Source organism: Somniosus microcephalus, chromosome 11, assembly GCF_052327205.1.
Source record: "Somniosus microcephalus isolate GS21.2 chromosome 11, FLI_Smic_1.0, whole genome shotgun sequence".
Lineage (NCBI taxonomy): Eukaryota > Metazoa > Chordata > Chondrichthyes > Squaliformes > Somniosidae > Somniosus > Somniosus microcephalus.
In genome coordinates this window covers 192,423,161-192,436,240 of record NC_140997.1, presented here as the reverse complement: position 1 = coordinate 192,436,240, position 13,080 = coordinate 192,423,161, and positions in this window count along the sequence as shown.

Genomic DNA, 13,080 nt, shown 5'->3' with positions numbered 1-13,080 from the left:
TAGAACCATGGTGTACATAGAATTACATAGAATACACAGCACCGAAACAGGCCTTTTGGCCCAACTAGCCTGTGCTGGTGTTTATACTCCACACGAGTCTCCTCCCATTCCATCTGCCTCATCTCAGCCTTTCAGCATATCTTTCTATTCCCTTTTCTCTCATGTACTCGTCTAGTTTCTTTTTGAAAGCATCTCAGCTATTTGCCTCAATTAGTTCAGTTGTTTCTGTTAATTAGTTAATAATCTATTAAGTAAAAGCATGGCAGGGCACCTCAGTCCCATGGAATGCACATCCTGTGCCATATGGGACATCCAGGACGCGTCCAGTGTCCTGGACAACCATGTGTGTAGGAAGTGTTGTCAGCTGGAGGAGTCAAGCTCCAGGATTTGGAGTTTGAGCAGCAGCTGGCGTTACTGCCGTGCATCCGTGAAGCTGAGAGCTACGTGGATAGCATGTTTCAGGAGGTGGTTACCCGTAGTGTAAGGATGTGCAGATAGAGAAGAAATGGGTTACCACCAGACAGACAAGGAGGACCAGGCAGGTAGTGCAGGAGTCCCCTGAGTGCATCTCGCATTCCAACCAGTAGGTGAGGGGATGGTTCTGTAGGGGGTTTTGGTTTGGGGTTTTTGCCTGGTCAGTCAGCCATGTGCCTGAGCTGCCCCAGCCCCGTGCGGTTCGAATCGCTTCCCCCTTTTTAGTTCTGAGCACCGGACTTATTTACGAGTAGTGATATAGACAAACGAGACCAGTGGTTCGGTGCAAAGAAAACCAATGTTTATTAAAATAGAGAAACAATTACTATAGAGAGAAAATCACTATGGATGTAACACAATTACACTTAGCGGGGGAGGAGAAACGGACACATCGAGGGGAAATAACTAAAATGACAATTTTAGCAATCCCCTTAATTCCCACCCTTTACACCTATCTAGGTTATCTTGTGATGGGCCAGAAAATTGATGCTCACCAGTCTAGGATGTTGGAACGCCTGCTCCGTGCCCCATTGCCTGCTGATGTCTTTAGGGTTTTCACCGCCCAAAGCAGAGATACCTCAGTGATTTAAATGTAACTGCGGGTATCCTGTTTCCCTGGACGGGCTCTTCGTCGATGATCCTCTTGATGGTAAGGCAGGGCTCCGGAGTCGAGGCGGGAGAGAGAGAGAGAGAGAGAGATGGCTTCCCGAGGAACTAGTTATACCCTTTCTGGTAGCCCTTATCTCTCGCCAGATCAGCTTACTTCTTTGTCTGACCTGGACGTGTTGAAGCTTATACAAAGGAAACCGATCTGGGCCCATCGACCTGGATGGCCGGTTAATCAGTTTTAAATGTCTCATAAGTGTTCCCCTTTGTCCAACTGGTTTCATGATAGGGCCATTCCAGTTTGAATGCCCCGTTGATCGCTTGCGAACAGTGTTGATGTCCTCTAACGAAGGTCTGAATGCAGCTATTACCTATTGATTGTCTGTGCAGACGACCTTGATAGGTTTTAATCAGAGGCCGAATGCCACTGGGTTTGCTTCTCATGCATAAATGCAGAAGGTCTGTCTGCATTCTAATTTCTGGAAAGTTTCTTCTTTGTCAGCCCAAAACTGAAACTTACAGGCCTTGGCCATGAGGTTGACCGCAGCCATCTTGTTGAGCCCTGGAGCCCTGGATTTTAAACTCAGTCCAGCCAGGGTTTCTCCAATAAGCCAAAAGTAAATCTTCGGGGGAGACATGAAATTTGCGAATCCTTTCAGTTCCTCTGGGGAGTACAGCTAGAGCCAAGACCACGGCACCATCGGTGGCTCAGCTGTACGGGGGAGAGGAGGAGGAAGGTCGGGAAAGCAATAGTGGTAGGGGACTCGATAGGCAAACAAAAAGGCGTTTCTGCGGCCGCAGATATGATTCCAGGATGGTATGTTGCCTCCCTGGTGCCAGGGTCAAGGATGTCACTGAGTGGCTGCAGAACATTCTGAGGGGAGAGGGGAACAGCGAGAGGTCATGGTCCATATCAATGACATAGGTAGAAAGAGGGATGAGGTTCTGCAGGCAGAATTTAGGGAGCTAGGAAAGAGATTAAAAGCAGGACCTCAAAGGTAGTAATCTCTGGATTACGCCCAGTGCCACGAGCTAGTGAGTATAGAATAGGATAGAGCAGATGAATGCGTGGCTGGAGAGATGGTGCAGGAGGGAGGTCTTCAAATTCCTGGGACACTGGGGCCAGTTCTGGGGGAGGTAGAACCTGTACAGGCCAGACGGGTTGCACAAAGTTGGAACCAATGTCCTCGCCGGGGGGGGTTACTAGGGCTATTGGTGGGGGGGGGGGGTTTAAGCTAATTTGGCTGGGGGATAGGGACCAGAATGTAGCATTAGAAAGGAGAAACAAGGTGCACAAAGGATTGGGAGAGACAGATAGCACTAAAGTAAGAAATAGTAAGGTATTAGGTGGGGTCAGACTAAGAGAGAATACGAGAAGGTCTAAGATAGGTTTACAGTGCATGTGTGTAAACGCACAAAGCCTGGTAAATAAGGTTGGTGAGCTGCAGGTGCAAATAGCCACATGGGAATATGATGTTGTGGCAATAACGGAGACCTGGCTCAAAAAAGGGCAGATTGGGTTTTAAATATTCCTGGATATAAGGTGTTCAGGAAAGATAGGAAAGGAAAGAAAGGAGGTGGGGTGGCAGTATTGGTTAAGGAGAATGTTACAGTGCTGGAGAGAGAGGATGTCCTGGAGGGATCAAGGGCAGAATCTATTTGGTTAGAGTTAAGAAATAATAGAGGTGCCATTACACTACTAGGTGTATTCTATAGGCCGCCAACTAGTGGGAAGGATATAGAGGAGCAAATTTGCAGGGAAAGTACAGAGAGGTGCAAGGACTATAGAGTAGTGATAATGGGGGACTTCAATAATCCTAATATAGACTGGGATAGTAATAGTGCAAAGGGCAGAGGGGGAAACATTTCTGAAGTGGGTTCAGGAGAACTTTCTTGATCAGTACGTTTCTGACCCAACGAGGAAGGAGGCATTGCTGGATCTGGTTCTGGGGAATGAGGTGGGTGAATTGGAGCAAGTGTCAGTAGGGGAACATTTAGGGAACAGTGATCATAGTATCATAAAGTTTAGATTAGCTATGGAAAAGGACAGGGAGCAATCTAGAGTAAAAATACTTAAATGGAGGAAGGCGAATTTCGATGGGTTGAGAACAGATCTGGCCTGGGTAAATTGGAATCAAAGATTGACAGGCAAAACTGCGATCGAACAATGAGCTGCCTTTAAAGAGGAGATGGTTCGGGTACAGTCGAGGTACATTCCCACGAGGGGGAAAGGTAGGGCAACTAAAGCCAGAGCTCCCTGGATGACGAACGCGATAGAGAGTAAGATGAAGCACAAAACGAGTACATATGACAGATGTCAGGTTGAGAATACAAGTGAGAATCAGGCTGAATATAGAAAGTTCAGAGGGGAAGTGAAAAAGAAAATACGAGGGGCAAAAAGAGAGTATGAGAATAGATTGGCAGCTAATATAAAAGGGAATTCAAAAGTCTTCTATAGGCATATAAATAGTAAACAGGTAGTAAGAGGAGGGGTGGGGCCAAATAAGGGACCAAAAAGGAGATCTACGCATGGAGGCAGAGGGCATGGCTGAGGTACGAAATGAGTACTTTGCATCTGTCTTCACCAAGGAAGAAGATGCTGCCAAAGTCATTGTGAAAGAGGAGGTAGTGGAGATACTGGATGAGATAAAAATTGATAAAGAGGAGTTATTAGAAAGGTTGGCTGTACTTAAAATTGATAAGTCACCAGGACCGGATGGGATGTATCCTAGGATGCTGAGGGAAGTTAAGGAGGAAATCGCGGAGGTACTGGCCATAATCTTCCAATCCTCCTTTGATATGGGGGTGGTGCCTGAGGACTGGAGAATTGTAAATGTTACACCCTTGTTCAAGAAGGGGTGTAAGGATAAACCCAGCAACTACAGGCTAGTCAATTTAACCTCAGTCGTGGGGAAGCTTTTAGAAACGATAATCAGGGACAAAATTAATAGTCACTTGGACAAGTGTGGATTAATTAAGGAAAGCCAGCATGGATTTGTTAAAGGCAAATCATGTTTAACTAACTTGATCAAGTTTTTTGATGAGGTAACAAAGAGTGTTGATGAGGCCAATGCGGTTGACATGGTGTACATGGATTTCCAAAAGGTGTTTGATAAAGTGCTACATAATAGGCTTGCCAGTAAAGTTGAAGTCCTTGGAATAAAAGGGACAGTGGCAGCATCGATATGAAATTGGCTAAGTGACAGGAAACAGAGAGTAGTGGTGAACGGTTGGTTTTCGGACTGGAGGAGTGTATACAGTGGTGTTCCCCAGGGATCAGTACTAGGACCACTGCTTTTCTTGATATATATTAATGACTTGGACGTGGGTGTACAGGGCACAATTTTAAAATTTGCAGATGACAAAAAACTTGGAAGTATAGTGAACAGTGAGGAGGAAATGGGCGGACACGTGGCAGATGAAATTTAATGCAGAAAAGTGCGAAGTGATACATTTTGGTAAGAAGAATGAGGAGAGGCAATATAAACTAAAGGGTACAATCCTGAAGTGGGTGTATGAACAGAGAGACCTGGGTGTATATGTGCACAAATCGTTGAAGGTGGCAGGGCAGGTTGAGAATGCGGTTAAAAAAGCATACGGGATCCTGGACTAAATTAATAGAGGCATAAAAGCAAGGAAGTTATGATGAACCTTTATAAAACACTGGTTCGGCCTCAACTGGAGTACCATGTCAAAATCTGGGCACTGCAGTTTAGGATGGATGTGAAGGCCTTAGAGAGGGTACAGAAAATATTTACAAGAATGATTCTAGGGATGAGCGACTTCGGTTACATGGATAGACTAGAGAAGTTAGGGTTGTTCTCCTTAGAGCAGAGAAGGTTGAGAGGAGATTTGATAGAGGTGTTTAAAATCATGAGGGGTCTAGACAGAGTAGATAGAGAGAAACTGTTCCCAATGGTGCAAGGGCTGATAAGCAGAGGACACAGATTTAAGGTGATTGGCTAAAGAACCAAAGGCGACATGAGGAAAACTTTTTTACGTAGCGAGTGTTTAGGATCTGGAATGCACTGCCTGAGAGGGTGGTAGAGGCAGACTCAATCATGGCTTTCAAAAGGGAATTGGATAAGTACCTGAAGGAAAAAAAATGCAGGGCTATGGGGAAAGGGCGGGGGAAAGAGATCAGCTGAAGTGCTCTTGCAGAGAGCCAGCACGGGCTCGACAGGCCGAATGGCCTCCTTCTGTGCTGTAACCATTCTATGATTCTATGATTCCTGTGGTAGCGAGTTCCACATTCTAACCGTTCTCAGAATAAAAAAATTTCTTCTTATTTCTCTATTGGATGTATTAGTAGTACTTCACAAGTTATCAGTTCACTTGCATGCGAGATGGTTTCCTGGACCAGTATGTGGAGGAACCAACCAGGGAACAGACTATTCTGGATCTGGTACTGTGTAATGAGAAAGAGCTAATCAATAATCATGTGGTAAAGGGGCCTTTAGGGACAAGTGACCATAATATGATTGAATTTTACATTAAGTTTGAGAGTGATGTAGTCCAATCTGAAACTAAGGTCTTCAATCTAAACAGAGGAAACTACAAGGGTATGAGGGACAAGTTGGCCATGGTAGATTGGGAAACTACACTAAAAGGTATGAAGGTGGACATACAATGGCTAACATTCAAGGAAATAATGCATAATTTGCAACAAACATATATTCCTCTAGGGCATAAAAACCCAAAAGGAAAAGTGATCCAACCATGGCTAACAAAAGAAATTAAAGCTAGAATTAAGTCAAAGGAGGAAGCTTATAAATTTGCCAGAAAAATCGGTCAGCCTGAGGATTGGGATATTTTTAGAAATCAGCAAAGGGGGGCCAAGAAAGGGAAAATGGAATATGAGCACAAACTAGTGAAAAATATACAAACGGATTGTAAAAGCTTCCATAGGTATGTGAAAAGGAAAAGACTGGCGAAGGTAAATGTAGGCCCTTTACAGTCAGAGACGGGATAATTTATACTGGGGAATGAGGAAATTGCAGAGAAATTAAATAAATACTTTGTTTCTGTCTTCACGGAGGAAGACACAAAAAACCTCCCAGAAATACGAGAAAACCAAGGGTGTGACGAGAATGAGGAACTAAAAGAAATTATTATTAGTAAAAAAACAGTACTAGCAAAATTAATGGGACTAAAAGTCGACAAATCCCAAGGACCGGATGACCTACATCCTAGGGTTTTGAAAGAGGTGGCCATTGGAATAGTGGACGCATTGGTTGTCATCTTCCAAAATTTTACAGATTCTGGAATGGTTCCTGTAGTGTATGTGCCTTTAAGTCAGTATATAACCACACCTGTATATAAGCTTTGCGCATGCCTCTGTACCCCCAGTCTCGAGACTACCCTCCTCCAGTAAAGACCTGTTTATTGATAATGTACAGCATCCGTGTGATTATTTAATAACAGCATATCCACTGAACCACGGATCCAACAGTGGCGACGAGTGTCGATTCGAATCTACCTGCAACATAAAAAAAGAATAGTCGAGGCCAGGAACACGGGCGTCGACCACGAGCAACCGCCCAGCAGTCAGGCAGAGATTGAACTTCGTAGGGGAGGCTGTGGAGAGCCGGGCTTGGTTCCCCAGCCACGACGAGCAGCAAGAGACCGACGACAGGTCCAGCGCAGACCCTTCCCGAGCAGTGGCGGCTGGAGCCGACCGATGGCGGAGAGAAAGCCGAGCAGCGTCGACTGGGTAAGACAGAGGCTGAAGAGCGCAGGGCGCAGCCGGGGGTTGAACACCGAGCGGCGTTGATAAAAAGATAACAAACCGAAGAGAGAGAGGGTAGAGAAACAGCCGGGTTCTAGACTGAGCGGCGTCGAAAAATATAAAAAGAAGAACGCGCAGAGCACAGCCAGGGCTCACGGGCTGAACAGGGTCCGCGGGGTGAAGAAAGGGGAGCGCGGGAGACGCCATTGAGCCGCGGAGAAGAAGAAAGAGCGCGGGAGACGCCATTTTTAGAAGCCGCAGCGGAGAAGAAGGGCGAGCGCGGGAAGGAAGGAAAGCGCGGGAGATGCCATTTTGTGCCAGCGGAGAAGAAGAGGGAGCGCGGGAGGCGCCATTTTTGACAGTTAACTCACACCCAAGGATGCCGAAGAGTGGCAGTATCTCTACGTTCGACAATGAAGTCGAAGATTGGGCGACATATGTGGAATGTATTGAGGTGTACTGCAGGGCGAATGAAGTGCCAGATGCTAATAAAGCGCTGGTTCTGTTAAATTCCATGGGTGCAAAAACTTATGGGTTACTGCGAAATCTAATAACCCCAGAGAAGCCGGTAAACAAGAATTTTGAAAACATAGTAGAAATCCTACAGGACCACTTAAACCCCACACCGCTGCTGATAGCAGAACGATTTAAGTTCCATAAAAGGAACCAACACAAAGACGAAAGCAATGCTGAGTACCTAACGGAACTGCGCAAGCTATCGAAACACTGCCAGTTTGGAGTGGGACTAGCAGATACGTTAAGGGACAAGTTTGTGTGTGGGCTACAAAGTGAAGGAACCCAGAAACGGCTTCTATCAGAAAAGGACCTTACGCTGGACAAAGCTTTCAGTATGGCAGTATCACACGAAGCAGCCGCAAGGGGCGCTGCAGAGATACAACGGAGACCGTAAGAATATGGCACCAATGAAATGTCCTATGGAACAGGGAAGTGCTATCGCTGCGGCAGAACAACACATGACCAGAAAGATTGTTGGTTCAAGGACCAAGTGTGCAGACAGTGTGGGAAAGCAGGACACATAGCAAGAGTCTGCAGGTCTGGGAAGAAAACCAACAGTAAGAAATCTCCACAGGAGAAGTACAAAAAGGTACACCAGGTGATAGACAGTGGTTCAGACGAACAGAAAAGTGACACAGACTCCGGAATCAAGGAGCTGGGTTGTCTGAAACTACATAAGGTAACAGAAATGGAGGATCACCAGACTATCTGGGTTACACTCAAGATAGATGGAGTCCAAGTGAAAATGGAATTGGACACAGGGTCAGCTCTAACAGTCATAAATCAAAGAGACTACAAGCGGCTATTTTCACACATACCCTTGAAAGCTACAGAGATTGTCTTGAAGACGTATACGGGGCAAAAAGTCTACCCCAAAGGAAAAATAAGGGTGAAAGTGATATATAAAGGCCAGGAAATACCTAAAATGGATATATATGTATTGCCAGATGGAGGACCACCACTGCTAGGACGTGAATGGATCCGGAAGATACAATTAGATTGGCATTCCATACAGGCACTGAAGGTTGAGGCCAAAAAGGATGATGACGTCACACCTGGACGACTGTCAAAAATGCTAACTGACGCAAAAGAAGTGTTCCAGGAGGGACTAGGAACACTAAAAGGAATAACAGCAATGATTAAAATAGAGGAAAATGCAAGCCCAAAGTTTCTGAAGGCCAGACCAGTGCCTTATGCGATCAGACCAGCTGTTGAAGCAGAGCTGGAAGGGTTGGAACGTTCAGGAGTACTGTCCAAAGTGGACTGGAGCGAGTGGGCTACACCCATCGTTCCTGTAATGAAGAGGTCGTTGAGTAATACGCCTGGGGAACCAAAGAAGGTCCGCATCTGTGGGGATTTTAAGGTGACAGTGAACCCAGTCCTTCACACGGTACAATATCCGCTTCCACGAATTGAGGATATTTTCGCCTCGCTATCTGGAGGTAAACGCTTCACCAAAATTGATCTAGCCCAGGCGTACTTGCAAATGGAGGTAAAGGAAGCTTCGAAACAATACCTTACAATCAACACTCATAAAGGTCTCTATCAATACAACCGGCTGGTGTTTGGAGTAGCCTCGGCTCCGGCTATCTGGCAAAGGGCGATGGATCAGGTCCTGCAAGGGATTCCAGGGACCCAGTGTTATTTGGACGACACCTTGGTCACGGGCGAAAATGATGGTGATCACCTCGCCAACTTGGAGAAGGTGCTCACCAGATTAAAGGAGTATGGGCTATGAGCTAATCGCCACAAGTGCGAGTTTTTCCAGAAACAGATCTCGTATTGTGGCCACGTCATCGATGAAGAGGGGTTACATAAGTCCCCTGACAAGATCGAGGCAGTAGTCAAGGCTCCAGAACCGGAAAATGTGTCACAACTGAAGTCGTTCCTCGGGCTGGTAAACTACTACCACAAGTTCTTACCAAATTTGTCTACGGTATTACACCCACTGAACACCCTACTGCAAACAGTGGTACCATGGAAGTGGGATGACGAACGTAGACGAGCTTTCCAGAAGTGTAAAGAATTGATCACATCAAAAGAGGTGTTGGCCCATTTCAACCCAGCACTACCAATTCGTTTGGCATGTGATGCATCGCCCTATGATATTGGAGCGGTGCTGTCGCACAAATTCCCAGACGGGTTGGAGAGGCCAGTAGCCTTTGCGTCTCGGTCACTAACCTCAGCCGAGCGCAACTACGCCCAGATTGACAGGGAGGCCCTCAGCCTAGTATGGGGAGTAAAAAAATTCAACCACTATCTGCATGGGCAGAAGTTCACCTTGCTGACTGACCACCAACCACTTGTCTCCATCTTTAATCCTAAGAAGGGCGTTCCAGTGATGACTGCACAGCAGTTACAAAGATGGACCCTGTTTCTAGGGGCGAACCAATATGAAATAGAATATAAAGGCACGAAACAGCATGGGAACGCTGATGGGCTATCGCGCCTGCCACTGCCTACTGTGGAGGAAGCACCAGCAGTGGACCCTATCGAGATATTTTATTCGTCAATAATTGAACGATTGCCAGTAACGAACGCGGATATAGAGAAGGAGACCCGCAATGATCCGACGCTGTCTCGGGTATATGAATTGACGGTGAGGTGATGGCCAACTCATGGCGACTCACTGTTGCCAGCATTCTCATCCAGAAGAGAACAGCTGTCAGTATGCCAGGGGACAGTGATGTGTGGATCCAGAGTGGTGATTCCACCCAAGTTAAGGGAGAGAGTGCTAAATGAGCTACATGAAGGTCATCTGGGGGGAGTGAAAATGAAAAGCCTTGCTAGGGCTTATGTGTGGTGGCCGGGAATCGATCAACAAATCGAAGACCTAACTAAGAGCTGCTTAGGATGCCAGAAGGTCCAAAATGCACCACCACATGCCCCTCTACACCCATGGGAGTGGCCCTCCTCTCCATGGTAACGGGTGCATATTGATTTCGCTGGTCCATTCATGGACTCAATGTTCTTAATAGCAGTGGATGCTCATTCAAAGTGGCCTGAGGTGATAAAAATGTCTTCAACCACTACAGAGAAAACGATTGCAGTCCTACGGACCATATTTGCCAGAAATGGTTTGCCAGAGCAGATTTGCTCTGATAATGGACCACAGTTTGTGTCTGACGAGTTCCAAAAATTTATGAGAAGGAATGGGGTAAGGCATTACACATCCGCCCCGTATCATCCAGCCACAAATGGATTGGCTGAGAGGTTCGTACAAACCTTTAAGAAGGCGATAAAGGCCATGTGCGACGATGAAATTCCACTACAGCATAAGATGGACAATTTCTTATTAGCCTACCGAAACGCGACACATGCAGTTACCAACCAGACCCCGGCCATGATGTTCTTTAACTGAAGGTTGAGATCTCATCTGGACTTGCTCAGACCAAATGTGCGAAGAAATGTTGAGGGCAAACAATTCCAGCACATCAATGAGAAGCCGACAAGGAGCTTCAATGTAGGGCAACCAGTCTTGGCCCGTGACTATCGAACAGAGAAATGGCAACCTGGAACGATATGTACAAGGCAGGGGCCACTAATGTACACAGTGGATGTCGGGGAGAACATCCACTGTGTACAGATCAGATCTTAGCGTCACAGGAACGCGTCAACCCCATGTCTCGAGTACCTGGGGATGAACCCGACATACCGGTAGCATGTACCTCAGACCCAGTAGCAGTGGAACCCGAGGAACTACCCGATGAAAAGGGGTCAGAATCGCCTCTGCACCAAGAACAAGAACCTCCGGAAAGGCGCTATCCCGAAAGGGTCAGGAAGCCGCCCCAAAGATTGAATCTATAAATGGACTTTTGTTGTTTAATGTACATGTTGAAATGTCAATTGTTATTTGAATACTAGGGGTACTACTAATCTAAAAGGGGAGGAATTGTAGTGTATGTGCCTTTAAGTCAGAACTACTTTTACAGCTCCTGTATACTGTAGTACCGGCAGTGACCACACCTGTATATAAGCTTTGCGCATGCCTCTGTACCCCCAGTCTTGAGACTACCCTCCTCCAGTAAAGACCTGTTTATTGTTAATGTACAGCATCCGTGTGATTATTTAATAACAGCATATCCACTGAACCACGGATCCAACAGTTCCTGCAGATTGGAGGATAGCAAATGTAACGCCGCTATTTGAGAAAGGAGGGAGAGAGAAAACGGGGAACTACAGACCTGTTAGCCTCACATCAGTAGTTGGGAAAATGCTGGAATCTATTATAAAGGATGCAATAACTGGGCATTTAGAAACTAATAGTAAGATTGGGCACAGTCAACATGGATTTATGAAAGGGAAATCCTGTTTGACAAATCTATTGGAGTTCTTTGAGGATGTAACTAGTGGAGTAGACAAAGGGTAACTGGTAGATGTGGTGTATTTGGATTTTCAGAAGGCCTTCAATAAGGTCCCACACAAGAGGTTGGTGAACAAAATTAGGGCACATGGAATTGGGGGTAATATACTAGCATGGATTGAGAATTGGTTAACAGACAGAAAACAAAGTGTAGGGATAAACGGGCCTTTTTCAGGATGGCAGACTGTGACTAGTGGGGTACTACAAGGATCAATGCTTGGACCCCAGCTATTCACAATCTATATCAATGATTTGGATGAGGGGACTAAATGTAACATTTCCAAATTTGCTGATGACACAATGCTAGGTGGCAGTGTCAGTTGCGAAGAGGATGTGAAGAGGCTTCAAGGGGATCTCAACAGGCTCAGTGAGTGGGCGAGAACATGGCAGATGGAATATAATGTGGATAAATGTGAAGTTATCCACTTTGGTAGAAAAAACAGAAAGGCAGAGTATTTCCTAAATGGTGAAAGATTGGGGAATGCAGATGCGCAAAGGAACCTGGGTGTCCTTGTACATGAGTCACTGAAAGTGAATGTGCAGGTGCAGCAAGCCATTAGGAAGGCAAATGGTATGCTGGCCTTCATTACAAGAGGATTTGAGTACAGGAGTAAAGAAGTTTTACTCCAATTATATAGGGCTTTGGTGAGACCACACCTGGAGTACTGTGTACAATTTTGGTCTCCTTACCTAAGGAAGGATATACTTGCCATAGAGGGAGTGCAACGAAGGTTCAGGAGATTGATTCCTGGGATGGCGGGACTGTCGTATGAGAAGAGATTGAGTAAACTAGGCCTGTATTCTCTTGAATTCAGAAGAATGAGAGGACATCTCATTGAAGCATACAAAACTATTATAGGGCTTGATAGGATGGATGCTGGGAGAATGTTTCCCTTAGCTGGGGAGTCTAGAACCAGGGTGGGCCATTCAAGACTGAGATGAGAAGAAATTTCTTCACACAGAGGGTGGTGAATCTTTGGAATTCTCTACCCCAGAGGGCTGTGGAGGCTCAGTCATTGGGTATATTCAAAACAGAAGTTGATAGGTTTCTGACTAGTAAGGGCATCAAGGGACATGGCGATAGGGCCGGTGAATGAAGTTGAGGCAGAAGATCAGCCATGATCTCATTGAATGGTGGAGCAGGCTCGAAGGGCCGAATGGCCTAATCCTGCTCCTATTTCTTATGTTCTTATGTTCTTGTGGGATTACAAATTGTGCAAAAAAACTTCTGATTTACCTTAATGGACGATACTCCAAACAGAAACTAAAAATTGGTGGATAAATTAAAGTTCCCACATTTTGGCATTGCAGAGTGCAGCAACACCATAGAAAAAAAGACAATAACGAAATAAATATCATGTATTTTATTTACCAAGGAAATAAGATGAAATAC